The 14,533-nt window shown below is 44.7% G+C and overlaps 1 protein-coding gene across 1 annotated transcript in view; it reads left to right on the plus strand.

The window, feature by feature from the left end:
• LOC146864080 (UDP-glycosyltransferase 3A1-like) overlaps positions 1-14,533 on the plus strand; it is a 680,300-nt gene that overhangs the window by 400,265 nt on the left and 265,502 nt on the right. The gene's annotated exons all lie outside the window — the stretch shown is intronic.

Here is a 14,533-nt window from a genome sequence, read left to right on the forward strand (position 1 = left end):
TCCTGTGTATGGTGTAGCTGTTTGAGTCAGAAAGTAGTCTCAGGCATTCCTCTCTGTACATGTCACTGTCCATGATCACGATAGCGCCCCCTTTGTCAGCTGGTTTTATGGTTAAGTCTTTATTATTACTCAATTTCGCAAGGGCCGTGCGCTCTTTTCCCGTAAGGTTGTCAAACCCACGAGTGTTCTGGAAGTCAATCTTTTCAATATCTTTAAGTACGGCCTGTTCGAAAGCAAGTATGTTGCACGAAATGTTCTGATTCGGGGGTTGGAAGGTGGATTTTTTCCTTAACCCCGTGGACTTTTTTCCACTCTCTTCTGTGCTATCTTCTGTGTCTCCGAAATAATCGCGAAGTTTGATTTTTCTGAAGAATTGAGCCAATTCCGTGTGTAGTGCAAAGGGGTAATTACGGGGTGTGGGAACAAATCCCAGCCCTTTAGAAAGGACGGTTGTTTCATCTTGCGAGAGTGTGTATTTGCTGATATTCACTATGTTAGTTACTCCCTGCTCGTCGACGGCATCTCCCCTCTCCCTCTGCGCCTGGTTACTACTCCATGTTGTGGCTGTCGTTGATCTTCCCACTGGACCCTCATATTTCTTCGTTTTTGGCGTCCTCTCCCTCTGCCACGGCCCTGGAATAAAAAAGGCGGTTGGCCATGTGGAAAACCGTATCCTGGTTGGTAAAATGGTTGTGGCCAAAACCCGAAGGGTGGGGGTTGAGGTTGTGGACCCTGCATCATCGGATGGTGATAGCCCATAGGTTTCCGGAATTGTGGTCCTTGGCCTTCATCGCTGCTACTGTCACTTCTTTCCTCTCCAGAACTGAACGTCCAGTTCTGGGGTGTTGGTCTGAACCGTTGTTTTCTCCCTGTTGGTTGAGGGGCTGGTTTGTCATAGTGTTCGTCTGTGACATATGGGTAAACAGTTTCCTTACTGAATTTTTGTACATCTTTCCGGAGTTTAGTAAGTTTCGACTGTGTGAGGTACTCTTTGTAATCAGAGTGATCTTTGTTGATCTCCTCAAGTTTCTTTTTAAAGGCTGAAAGCTGTACCGTTGCCTTAAGTTTACCCTTACTCTGTTGAATCTCAATAAGGAGGGCATCTGCCAGCTGTCTGGCGGTGTTTATAATGAGGATGAGCCAGTCCTTTGTGCACTTCCAGGCAATGCTCGACCAATTGATTCTGAACTCCTTATTGTTGAGGAACAGTCGTGGTTCGTTGGTGACGATGAGACCTCTCGGAGCCGTGTTCTTCCGGAGGTACACCGTCATAAACGCCCCATGCAGTGCAGTGCGTATTTGTTCTTTTTTCTTAGAAGAGAGGGCTTCCCATTCATCTGAGTTTTTTACCGTGTTGGTGACTATGGTTTCTGCTAGGAGAGACGGTGTGTTAAGGATCTCCGCTAGAATCTCATCCCCGAAGGAGAGTTCGGTATCCATGGTGCAAGGTGGGTAAGAAGAATGTGAAAAATATTTTTTCACACTTTAGGATAAACTGCTTCCGTTCAAAAGGCAGACACAGAAGTATCTGTCCACTTGTTCTGGTCGTAAGAGTACGCGGCTCAGAACATCACCCTATTTTAAGGGAGTGATACCCCTATAGTGTTCCCACAGCCGACAGCTGTACATAAATAGCAATCACTAGAAGAACTCCACAGAGTGTGGAGGGGGGAACGGGAGGCACGGGGTTGAGGAAATATGAATTTTGTGATCAGTTATGTCCCCTATCGTAGACCCCAACGGCTCCATGTACATGCTACAAGTACATGTATGTTCCCTCCAGTTCCAGTTATGAAGACGCAAATACATGTGCGTCCACCGTCAACATGTCCTCTTTCAGATCCGCCATGAATGAGTCGGATATTCCGTTCCTAAGTATGAAAGGCCACCGACTTTATGTGGTTCACTTTCCACATTTTACAGATTCAGGCGAGTAGGCCCTGAATTCTGTCATCAAGCCTTTTTCTGCCTTCTGCCTCTGAAAGCTCCAGTCCGAGCCCGCATCTGTACCCATGAACTTTGTCCTACTCCCTGCGCGGCTAACGGTGCCTGATCCGGCCGTTGCCTGCCAAAAACTGTATTTCACCTTCAAGATTATCTGCTCCGCTCCTCATCCGATGCATTCCTGTCTAGTAGTTTAGGTAAACATTCTTCCAGCTACGGTGCAAAGGGCCAGGCCTCACTGTCCTCATGCAAGTAATTCATAGCCCCTGTTACCATGGAAGATTCCTGCCCCCTCGCATCTCATGTAGACACTTAGACGCTTGTACACGCACTAACAGTCAGTATAGAATAGATTCCGTCCGAGAGACCTTTCCTTGTGGATAATACAGTTCTTTAAACATAAGATATTAGATATGATTTGGGATTAGGTTGACATGACCCCTCAGACTTCTGTCTCCACATGTAGAGCTAAATGTCAAGTCCCCTTCACCCTCTAGTTGCACGTCAATCACACGTCATGCGGCTGCGCGCGCATCTCTGCCGAGTATTTTCTGCTGACATTGCAGGATTCTCTTATGGATCCACCCACTTGTGACATCATGTTTAATGACGTATTTAGTTACGCCTATGTTTACGCCTTTTTTCATTACGTATGTGTATCACTATCTGTATTATCAGCTGTTACGCCTCCTGCATCTGTCTTAATGTAATACTTTTCATATAAATATCATTACTTGTCAATAATGTATTGCCTTCCCTTCCTGAACCTCCGTGGTGATGGAATTTGAAGCCTACGGTTCGAACTGTAATTCCTTTGTAGAGGAATAAAGCCTTTCAGAACCTCTAATACCACGGATTCTGCCTCTTATTTTTACTGAGTTATTCTTACTAGACTTTACCGCATAAAAAATAGTACCGGTAATGAAATATTTACCACATAAATTGGCGCCCGAACAGGGACACTTTCTCATCTCACGCGCCGGAGGTGCGTTGCAGGCCCGGTCTCCTGCCACAGCTGAACGGACAAAAACGCGTACCTGCAGGATTTCCTGTATCTCCCTCCGGCCAAGCGGGGGCGACTGAGGCTGCGATCAACACCCAGACGAGGCGGTGAGAAGTGCGAAGTATCCCGACCAGAGCCTAGCTGAGAGAGCAAGATCCGAGGTATACAGAGGCCCACCAGGTTCCGAAGTTCCGAGTCCAGTAGAGTCGAGTCCAGTCCGGTCCAGTTTCAGTTCAGTTCCGAGGCCTTCCGTTCCGCGCTACCCGGTGAGTACCATTGCCGGGGAGGCATTTAGACGTGCACATAGGTTGTGCCGGTCAAGACGGGTTTGGGTACACAAATCCGGTCTGCACTGTTTCAGCAGTGTATCTGTACTGTTTAGCAGTATATCTAGTATGTCTTGTATATAATTCAGTATTATCTAGTATCAGTATTATGTCAGTAACTAGTTTTCTATTAATTATCATCGTTCATTAAACTGTTAAATGTTAAATGTTTTAATACGTTCTACATATTGTGGTGTGAATGATTGTTCATTATTGTGTTTATTGTATTAAGTGTGTTCAAGTAATAAGGTCTAAAAATGCCGCTCTTTTCAAAACTAAGACAGATCAAAACCAGAAAAGGGGTACTCGAAGAAGCTGTTCCCATTCCACCTAGGGACACTCCAGGATACTTTATGTATCATAAGCATGGCCTAGATGCCGTGTTATTTCTTGATTTATGGGTGGACTACACCAAAGAGTTGCCAGAAAGTCAGAGGTGGCCCGCAGCGGGGACCTGGGATGCAGATTGCATCATGAGAGTAGAAGAAGAATTATGGAAAAAGAAAGCCAGACAGTCACAGAAAGATGCCATTGAATTATGGCGTAAAGAATCATATAGGCGTACAGAAAAAGCGCTCAGACGAGAAGAGAAAGGTAGGGAGAATTCGAATAAAACCCGAGAAAATTTATTAATTGAGGAAGGTACCAAAGTAAAATCAGAACAAGTAGATAGACAAAGACATACCCTTATGAATGGTATGTATCCTCTTCTGGCCGAAGGGTTACTTAAGGCTACCCCGGAAATACCAAAAGACTTGCCACCTCCATTGCTCCCGATAAAAGCACATCCCAAAACAGCAAAAGATGTTTTCCTTTCCTCCTATTTAGATGACGTAGCTCCCGAATATGCTAATGCCACACCACACACACCGCATGACGATGGTGTTCAACGTCAAGATCATCCGTCTGTATCCCCGCAACAACAAACTCCTACGCCCATTCCCACAGGTCCGTCCGTTTCTACTGTTTTTCCCGCATCTACAATTTCTATCTTACGTCCAACGAATCCTTTCTTGCCCAGCACCTCAGATGGTGCTACAGGAGGTACGACAGACATGTTTGCCACACCGCCGCGAAATAAACAGACCCTTAGAGATTTAGCACTCCAACGTACACCCCAACTAGCGACATCCGACATGTTTAAAGAACATCTTGTGGATTGTAGATACGATCCAGTGCCAGGTAAACAGGACAGATTGCTACTATCATCACTACGTATACGACGAGCTACATTGTATTTAATGACGATACCAGGAATGGTTGAACACCTAGACAATATATATCACTTTGTCCAAACAGGGCGAGGCCCAGAAAGTATTAACGAAGCTATGGAATACCAGAAAGTGGATGTACAAAGACAACTACTACGTTTTTTCATAAACTGCGTGATCAGGAACCAAGACAGGCCTGAGGCAGACCATGATACCATGCAAAAACTTGCCAAATGGGGTCAGAACATAGCAGACGAGAAACATGATAGACAGGCGTGTATAATCGCCATGTATCGAAAGATCCGCAAGGAAGTAGAACGAATACATAAAGAAAGACGAGAAGCAGACAGAATTGAATCAGAGGGAGAGGAGGAGCAAGAACCAGAACAATTAGATACGATAGCTTACGTAGGTAGAGGAAGACCCCATAATAATACTAGAGGCTTTAATGGTCCGATACATCCGATACGTCCAGAATGTAACAGAAATTTTCAAGCCCCTATGTTAAATATAAGGTCTCCTGAACACCTATTTCAAGCTGCTGATAAATTACTCCGAGACCGAAGGGGGTACCATATGCTCGATTCCATGGATGAACAAGAATTGGCCAGGTCAGCAGTACAATGGGCTGACTGTCCCGACAAATACAGTGAAGATGCACTAGCACACACGTTTCTGAATCTTACCCCATACGAACAGCGTTTAGCTAGTATATACATGATTCAACACCTCCTTATATTATATAAAAGCCAACACTCCGATCCTGGACCCCTACCTGACCTATTGACAGAATTACTCACGAATAAATGGAGAGGTTCAGGTACTGATCTAATTAAAGAAATTCTAGAATTTCGAAACCGGTATATAGTTTTCGTATGCCCAGAACATGTTCCAGTTCCCACTATGGGAAGAAAAATGTATCACATAGATAGACAGAATCCCTTACGCGAAGTACACCCAATAAGAGGTGAAGACAATAATTTTACACACGTGTTTGTGTACACGCCCATAACTAAAATTGAATTATTAGAAATGAAGAAAGTAGTACCCAGCCATGACAAGGATCCAGCAGGTTTCCACCGTGAGATAAAGGACATGTTACTCATGGGAGAGTATACCTACCCCGACATTATGAAAATATTAAAAGTATTAATGCCTGCCGGTATTTACGAGAAACTCAAAGAAAAGGAATGGGAGGTGGGAGACCAAAAGATAGATTGGACAGCATTAGAAAACGAAGAAAAGGCTCGAGCTGCAGGATCAGGGCTTGGGGAAAAGACTACAGCACTACCAGGATTACTAGTGCAGGTACTGCCACGTTTATTAACTACGAAAAAGGAGGACTGGGGTGCAATCTCAGCCTGTAAACAAAAGCAAGATGAAGACACTAGTGATTTCTATTCCCGATTTGAAAAATGTTTTGGTATAAATAGTGGCATAAAAGCAAGTAGTGAGTCATATCCACATCTGTTTGTGACAAAATTAGTTGAAAATTCCCTACCACAAGTTAAGAATAGAGTATTGAAATTTGAGAGTACCTGGCAAGGTAATACCCCGTCACAGATGTTACAGATGTTACAATATCACCACAATAGAATTAGAGAAGAACAAGAACATGAACAAAGACGTATGAAAGACACGAAAATGAAAATGCTTGTGGCTCAGTCAGTTCCAGCTGATGGTCATAAAAAGGGTGATTCCGCAGGTCCGACGAAAGGGACATGCAACTATTGTAAACAACAAGGTCATTATATACACGATTGTCCAGTTCTGAAACATAATATCGCCACGGGTAGAACCCAGGAAAGACCACGTCCACCTAGACAGGATCAGAATAAACAACAAATCCCTCAGCACGCACAATCTAGGCCAGCTCCGCAACAGACAGCTCCACAACAGACTGTAGCACCACCACAAGCGCAGCCTATTGCTGCCACACAAGCAACAACACAACAGATGTACCAGTATGCACAAACTGACTATCCCGATTATCAGCGCTACACATGAAATAGCCTAGAGAGGGAAGTTGGCTTACCCCTTATCGAGGTTCCTGTAGATCAAGAGGGACCTTATGTACATAGTGAACTATTAGGGGAAGACAGAAAGTTTTTACTTGATACAGGGGCAAGCAGAACAACTATACGACGCAGTGAAGTTCCAGGGGCACCCCTCTCAGGCTCACAGAATATTTCCCTTAGATTCTCAGGAAAGTAACGCAACCTCTTCCACTTACGGTTGGTCCATTAACACGTACTACAGATTTATTGCTTACTAAATCATGTCCAGAAAACTTGTTAGGTATAAAAACATTGAAAGCTCTAGGAGCTATAATATGTTGTTCTCCGGAAGGAGTACGATTATTTTTACGTGACTTCAAAGGTCACTACGTGTCTAGAGACATGGATCACCGGCTGCAGAATTTACCTACACATTTACGGGCACAAGGCCCGACTGATGTTGGTTGCATGAACATTACACCATATCGAGTCACACTAAAAACAGGAGTAGTACTACCACGAATGCGACAATACAAGTTACCACCAGATGCTGTTGTGGCTTTACTGCAAATCATTGACGAGCTCATTGCACAAGGAGTGGTTGTAGAAACCGACTCCAATGTATGTAATTCCCCGATAATTCCGATTCTTAAGAGAACGGATCCAAAAGCATCACCAGTATATCGATTGGTTATTGATCTGCGCGAATTAAATAAATGTATTGTACCACAATACCCTGTGGTCCCAGATATCTCTTCATTACTAACAGCTATTGACTCAGAAGCAACGTTCTTCACTGTAATTGATCTCAAGAATGCTTTCTTTAGCGTCCCAATAGATCCGGAAAGTCAATATTTGTTCGGATTCAGTTTAAATGGACGAAGTTTTAAATTCACACGCGCTCCTCAAGGATTCACAGAAAGCCCCAGCATCTATAGCCAAGCACTGAAACGAGAACTTGACAGTATCCACATGCCAGTTAACACTGCCTTGCTTCAATATGTCGATGATCTGCTGATCACCGCCCGAAGCGAACCTGAATGTGAAAAAGCGTCACTGACGGTTTTAAGATTTCTGGCCGACAAGGGGCACAAGGTGTCCCCTTCTAAGCTGCAATTCTGTGTCCAGCAAGTTGTTTACCTTGGGCACTCGCTGTCCAAGGAGGGAAGACAGCTTACACCCGACCGCATCCAGTTAATCGCTAACATGCCACCACCCAAGACACAAAAGGAGGTGCGGGCTTTTATAGGTCTCACTTCATACTGCAGGCAGTGGATCCCTCAATATGCATTTCTAGCAAAACCACTCACCCAGTTGACAACACAGGAGGCAGCCACATCGACTGTCCTCCCTTGGACTCAAGAACATATACATGCCTTTGAAAGCTTAAAGAAAGCTTTATGTCAAGCACCTGTTTTAGCAACACCATGTTACAGTAAACAGTTTACACTCTTTGTTACAGAACGCGAAGGTACTGCCTTGTCAGTACTCACTCAGGAACAAGCAGGATCACACAAACCATGTGCTTATTTCTCTAGTACATTAGATCCAGTAGCTCAGGCTCTTCCTGCGTGCCTGAAATCAGTGGCAGCAACAGCTTTAGCAATCAGACAAAGCGATGCCATAGTGTTAGGAAATCAATTGACAGTACAAGTACCACACGCAGTAGAGGTTCTCTTGAACCGCACACAAACACAACACTTGACTATAGCAAGACTCACCGGTTATGAATTAACATTGTTTCAGCCACATATAGAAATCAGACGTTGTAATACGTTAAATCCTGCCACACTTTTGCCCGTAAATGGAACAGATCCATTAGCACATGATTGTATTGAAGTCATTACTATCACGACGAAACCCAGACAAGACTTGACAGACATCCCTTTATCAGATCCAGACCTGACATTGTATGTAGATGGTTCATGTATGAGAACAAGTACAGGAGAGTTAGTGGCCGCTTACGCAGTCACAACAGACACTGGAGTCATTGAAACAAATTGTATTAACACTTTGTCAGCTCAAGCAGCAGAGCTCATCGCTCTGACACAAGCCTGTATTCAAGCCAAAAATAAGAAAGTCAACATATACACAGATTCACGTTATGCATTCGGAGTCGTCCATGACTTCGGCGTACTGTGGCGAGAGAGAGGTTATTTAACTTCTCACGGTGCCCACATCCAACACGGACCCCTCATTCAAGCCCTATTAGACGCGATTCATCTACCTACTGCAATATCGATTATGAAATGCAAAGCTCATACAAAAGTTACCGATATCATTTCTCAGGGTAATGACCTAGCTGACAGAACAGCTAAACAGACTGCTCAGAACCAGACTCATACAACTGACACGACAAAGACAATAGTTTCGACACCAACACATTGCATGACAGTTAAGGATCCCACCCTTGATGTAATTGACATACAGACACATGCTACACCAGAAGAAATAAAGAAATGGACTGAATTAGGAGGGATCCAAACGGATCAAGGATGGATGACGAAGGGAAAATCTATATGGTTTCTTCCCGATTCCATGGTTCAAGTCATCATTAACACAATACATAGTCCAGCACACCTAGGAGAAAAAGCTATGCTAGACAGCATTCAACACATTTGGTTCAACAAACACTTGCGAGCAGCAGCCAAACAGAAAGTACGTACCTGTATGATATGTTGTCAGTTTAATCCAGGTAAAAGCATCCCCGTAGAGCAGGGTGGATTTCAACCTCCCGATCATGCTTTTGAAGTCCTCCAGATGGATTATATCCAGATGGAACGATGTCGAGGTTTCAAATATGTTCTCGTAGTTGTCTGTGCTCTTTCCCGTTGGACAGAAGCCTACCCGGTTTCAGATTACACTGCCCCGACTACTGCCAAACAGCTAGTTCGAGAATTCTTCCCACGATTCGGTTTACCACGTGTTGTATACTCAGATAACGGCCAGCCATTCTCATCCGAACTAATGAAACACGTTTCACTTCTGTTAGGTTACCAATGGAAATTCCACTGTGTTCGACATCCCGAGGCAGCAGGTCTTGTGGAACGTCATAATCAAACTCTGAAAATTAGATTGTCCAAAATATGTAGAGAAAAAGGTGTCGATTGGATAGTAGCCTTACCAGTTGCGCTCTTTTACATGAGAATGGTAGCACATTCTCGAACAGGGCTATCCCCGTACGAGGTGATCTTCGGTAGACCACCAAATATGTGGGGGACGCCTATACCTCGTAAAATCACTGATGTTGACTGTAATATGCTGACAGATTACCTGGCTTCCTTGATGTCTGCACTACAATCTTGTCGTTCACAGGTAGCTGCAGCTTTTCCCGATAACACTGAGGTGAAGCCCCATGACGTGGTTCCAGGTGATCTGGTCCTTGTGAGGAACTTCGACCGGAAGACCCAGTTGGAGCCCAGGTGGAAATCGCCCAAACTCGTCTTGCTGACAACAAGGACAGCCGTGAAGGTTGAAGGACGTAAAGGGTGGTTGCACTCGAGTCATATCAAGAAATGTTATGGACTACCGTCCGATGTGAACACTCAGCCCTGCATTCCCTCACAGACAGACTCAAAGCTCCCCTTGGTTGAACCGACAAAAAATGAACTCTATAAACTGAAATTAAGGTCTAGCAAGTCAGACAATTTGATTGTTTAAGTCCTCTCCAAGGTGAATCGGTTGAATTTGTCTCTGACATGTATCCTCTAGACCGAAATAGAGAGAGAAATAGACAGATAAAGCTTAAAAAACATGCGTACTGTAAATCGCTTCGTAGTCACTGCACAGTTACATTATTAATTTTGTTTTTTCTAAGTTTTTTGATCATCATTTCTAGTGTATTGTTACATATGTATTACCCTATTTCTAAGCATGCTTACAATGTTACCGCAGAACATTCTTTTAGCGAATTACCTCCGCATGAGTTGTCTTATAGATTTGCGCTGCGCAACAACACTTTCATTAGTATGTTACATCATTCCCATCAGACCAGCAATGCTACCAATTGTTGGATATGTGGCCGACTCCCTCCCTATCAGAACTATAAGGGAGTTTTGCCCCTCTTTCCGTATCCGTTCACACACAATGGCTCCTGTGGAGCATGGTTTAGTTTTATTAATTCCCTAGATTCAAATCCCGTAGTTTATCAAGACAACTGGGTATGGGGAAACCTGAACCTAGTTTTGCTTAAAGTCTGCTACCCTAACAAGGAGGGACTTCCCAAAAGAACAGGAACTGATCTAGAAAATAAAGTATATGGATTAGGTAATTTTACACTTAACCTCCTGATTCTGAATGTTGAATCCGAAGCTACGCCAATCTTATCCGCTATGTCAGTATTCCCAGTAAAAGGGGAATTATGTGTAAGAAAGAATGGTTCCATACACATGGGCCATAGTAAATGTACCACTGTAATAAGATTCAGTGATCAAGGCAAGTCTACATTTAGAGCTTCCCGTCATTCCTACTTCATATGTGGCCAGACCGCATATATACGTCTACCTCTAGATTGGGATGGTACCTGTTACATAGCATTCCTTCTGCCACCTGTTTTCCTAGCCCCTCCTGACTATCACAGAAATACCCATTTAGTACACAATAGACAGCAGAGAGATCTCCCGATTGTCGATTACACTGAAACGGCATGGGAGCAATACACAGATTTCAATAAAGGTTTCTTTCCCTATATAGATACAGTCACTAATAGTAAGCTGATACGTAGATTAACTAGAACCCTTGAAGCAGTAGTGAACGAGACTACTTCCGCCTTAGGCAATTTAACAGAAGAGCAGTCTGCTATGCGGATTGTTGTGCTTCAAAATCGTCTTGTCCTTGACGTCATCCTGGCCGATAGGGGCGGAGCTTGTAGGGTCATCGGATCAAGTTGCTGTGTTTTCATACCAGAAAACTCGCCGTCAGTATATAAAGCCATAACTCGCCTTCATAAGATTATAAGCCAGATACACCAGAGTCCAGGCACCTGGACTTGGTCCGGTTGGTTCTGGAACGTGTTGTCAGCCTGGGGATGGAGGATCCTATCCTTCCTAGGTATTGGCTTTCTCATACTATTCAGTTGCTGCTTATGTCTACAATGTGGGCCAGCGATTTGTGGTCTGTGTGCCACATCGTGTATCCCGCATCCAAGTTTTCGTTCAAGATCCCGGAAGAAGAAAGAAGAACAAATGATGCTATATGAACAGATCGATGGATTGATGAAGATCGATATCTCCTGAGGGTCCGTAGGGGACAAGGAGGGAATGAGGAAATATGAATTTTGTGATCAGTTATGTCCCCTATCGTAGACCCCAACGGCTCCATGTACATGCCACAAGTACATGTATGTTCCCTCCAGTTCCAGTTATGAAGACGCAAATACATGTGCGTCCACCGTCAACATGTCCTCTTTCAGATCCGCCATGAATGAGTCGGATATTCCGTTCCTAAGTATGAAAGGCCACCGACTTTATGTGGTTCAATTTCCACATTTTACAGATTCAGGCGAGTAGGCCCTGAATTCTGTCATCAAGCCTTTTTCTGCCTTCTGCCTCTGAAAGCTCCAGTCCGAGCCCGCATCTGTACCCATGAACTTTGTCCTACTCCCTGCGTGGCTAACGGTGCCTGATCCGGCCGTTGCCTGCCAAAAACTGTATTTCACCTTCAAGATTATCTGCTCCGCTCCTCATCCGATGCATTCCTGTCTAGTAGTTTAGGTAAACATTCTTCCAGCTACGGTGCAAAGGGCCAGGCCTCACTGTCCTCATGCAAGTAATTCATAGCCCCTGTTACCATGGAAGATTCCTGCCCCCTCGCATCTCATGTAGACACTTAGACGCTTGTACACGCACTAACAGTCAGTATAGAATAGATTCCGTCCGAGAGACCTTTCCTTTTGGATAATACAGTTCTTTAAACATAAGATATTAGATATGATTTGGGATTAGGTTGACATGACCCCTCAGACTTCTGTCTCCACATGTAGAGCTAAATGTCAAGTCCCCTTCACCCTCTAGTTGCACGTCAATCACACGTCATGCGGCTGCGCGCGCATCTCTGCCGAGTATTTTCTGCTGACATTGCAGGATTCTCTTATGGATCCACCCACTTGTGACATCATGTTTAATGACGTATTTAGTTACGCCTATGTTTACGCCTTTTTTCATTACGTATGTGTATCACTATCTGTATTATCAGCTGTTACGCCTCCTGCATCTGTCTTAATGTAATACTTTTCATATAAATATCATTACTTGTCAATTATGTATTGCCTTCCCTTCCTGAACCTCCGTGGTGATGGAATTTGAAGCCTACGGTTCGAACTGTAATTCCTTTGTAGAGGAATAAAGCCTTTCAGAACCTCTAATACCACGGATTCTGCCTCTTATTTTTACTGAGCTATTCTTACTAGACTTTACCGCATAAAAAATAGTACCGGTAATGAAATATTTACCACAGGGTACTAGGAGCTAGCGGCCTCCATTAATAGTATTGACCACAAGAAGCTGCTCCTAGAGTGATATGACCTTATTACAGTTGTGAATTTGTTGTGAGTGTGGACATCTCACAAAAAGTGACGGACTGGCCTCACACACCACCTGGTGTCATGCTTCATCATCGGCCAGTCCTCGCCCTCCAAAACCTTCGTTTGATGGAGGGCGGGCATACACCTGGAGACAGGGATGCACTTCTAAGCTAAAGAGTGGGGGCCCATGGGGTAGAACGTGAAGTTAAAAATCATTATAGTTACCAAGATATTTTTAATGTGATCAGTAACTATATGATGTTAAAAACAGAGTAGCGGCAGGTGGGGTATTTAGGTGTCCCCTAGCCGTCTAGTGTAAGGTCGACATGTTTCTGCCTTTTTGGCCCGAGCGGGTCCAGGGCATTCATCAGGACCTAAAGTTACAAAAAGAGGGCTCCGTTCTTACCAACTGGTAGCAAGAGAATACCACTGCGCGGGTGTGGCGTGGGCCACACTCCACTACCTAGATGGCTTCCAACTGTCAAGCCTATTGGAAAGATCAAACAAACAAATATATACAACTGTAGAAGGAAGGTCAAAAGTGAAAACATAAATAACATTAATGTCAAGATATACACATGCGTAAATACCTTAAGGTGAGTGACTAATCACGTGACATGTGCCACTCTACGTGAGTACACAAACATGTTGAGAGTCAAAAAGTGCTCTCATGAGGCTTACCCTAGTTAGACAAACTACTTGCCACATGGGGGGAAGGGAGGAGACACTTCTGTCCAGTCTAAAGGGAGAGAAGAAGAATAATGTAGTAGTCAACGAACTGAATGTATCAAGAACGTGGACCCTTGCAAGCCTGCAATCGGGATGAAACCACAATCATTCCACAATTACACCCACGAAGGGGTTTAAAACAACACGCAGCCACCATTCATACTCTTACTGTCTGACGCAGAGTGTCCCGTATTCAGCCTAAGGTGTTGCTCCTCGTCCGCCCGAACATGGGAGTGAGGCCGCAAAGGCGGGTTTAAATAGCGTGCTTAATGACAGCATTGAAATCAGCCTGGGGTGATTACGGCTGTGAGGCAGTTCCTGGTGCGGTGCATCCGGAGTCCGGAGCTATCGTGACGGCGATGCATGCAGTACAGTGCCTGGTTGTGCAATGGCCGAAGGAGCGGGCCAATCCGAGCGTCCAGGCTGAGTCCCGTGCCCAAATAAGGAAAGCGAGTCAGAGAACCCGCCCAAGGGAGGAGGTCACGTGTAGGCGTGCGCGTCCTGGGTTGTCAGGGGAACGCGGGGGTGGATGCTAGAGACACGAACTCGGCGTCCAAGATGTATCCTGGGCACAAAAAAGGGGAACCGCCCAAGGTGGAAGTCACGTGTGGGCATGTGCGTCTTAGGTTGTTAAGGGAACGTGACGGTGAATAGTAACAGCACGTGCTATCGTGCCCCGGAGGGTATTGTGAAAGATTAGAGTCACGTGTTGGCGTGCGCGTCCCGGGTTGTCAGGGGTACGTGAAGGGGGATATTAAAACCGCATGCTACTGAGACCCTGAAGGAGGGTATGGAAGTGGGCA

Source organism: Triturus cristatus, chromosome 2_1 (assembly GCF_964204655.1).
Source record: "Triturus cristatus chromosome 2_1, aTriCri1.1, whole genome shotgun sequence".
Classification (NCBI taxonomy): Eukaryota; Metazoa; Chordata; class Amphibia; order Caudata; family Salamandridae; genus Triturus; species Triturus cristatus.